A 1,325-nucleotide genomic window follows, 5' to 3' on the forward strand; every position below is an offset into this window, starting at 1 on the left:
CGCAAAATCCTCGCGCGCACTACCGACAATATTATTTTCCAGACACAGACCTTGATCGATCACAAAAACTGATGTTTGTCACCCTCCTCAACCACTAGAGGCTTCAGGTATACCAGAACATTTCCCGCATGCAGCCTTTTCCAGCTTATCACAGCCACGAAACACTTTCCATCTGCGAAACGCACAGATTCTGCACGACAGAGTGATTGAAATCTTCTTGAGGATAGAAAGGATGGATTTTGTGTTTAAATAATCTGGATTTTTGGTGAGTAAAATTTTGCTATCTCCCTACATAATATTGAAATTTTATCAGGTTATTTTTTATGCTTTTGGTGTGTGTGTGGCAGTTGTACCTGCAGTAGAAGTTTTATTGCCATAAAATAGTTAATGAGGGTTGGATTGATTCAGATGGAGCACTACTGAAGGCCTAGGTGTGAAATGCACGGCCCGCCACTGCCCAAAACTCCAAAAAAGTGACATGAAGGATCCTTAACCAGACATCAATATGTGATGGTTGGAAATGAGAACGTGTTGACTTCTGTCTTACTTACCCTCAATTGCTGTTAAGTTGATCACTACGACCTAACGCTGGCAGCACGGCTAAAGAAAACACAAGAACAGTTTCACTCTACTGGCTCACCAAGTGGTCTATGACCCACCTGTGTGCCCCTCAAAGATACTGGCAGACAGCCTGTTGTCAGGAAGTAGTGGTGGAGGATCCAAACGCAGGAGACCAGGTGTCAGAGTAAACCCTGAAAACACAAACAATATTTAAGGAACGAGACAAAAGTCAAAGTGCAATTTCTCCAGAGGAGAGCCTGTCACAGTAGAGGAACTCAGTCCACTCTGCAAAGCAGCTCTGAGTCTCGCCTGCAAAAACCCTCTGTTTATTCTTAAGGGAAGTCCTAGCTTGCAAAATGGAGGAGTGAGTCTGGGTTTGCACAACTATGGTGTTAGTGCACATGTTATTCTTAACTTCAGCTATTTCCAAGGAAAGCCAACAACGGTCACTAATAAGTTCTAGTCTAATCTGTTGTCTCTTCAAGTCACTGCAGCACTTCACCTGTGCACTTTCTTTCCCAAGATAGTGCACGGAATTTTCCCAAAATGGCTTGAGAAGCTTTGTGTGCATGAATGGGGAGGTTTTTCAAATTTGGTATATTGGTGCAAATAGAATTTAAAAACAGTACAAAAGAAAAAGGAGTTAGAGTTTTGATGAAGGTATATAATAAACGATGTAATTAATTATATCAAAAGATGGCAGAACAGAACAGAGAAGATGACCTGACAAGGAGGAACTGAAAACCAAACCCCAACTGAAATAA

This window comes from Oryzias melastigma, linkage group LG2, assembly GCF_002922805.2.
Source record: "Oryzias melastigma strain HK-1 linkage group LG2, ASM292280v2, whole genome shotgun sequence".
In the NCBI taxonomy this organism is placed as follows: Eukaryota; Metazoa; Chordata; class Actinopteri; order Beloniformes; family Adrianichthyidae; genus Oryzias; species Oryzias melastigma.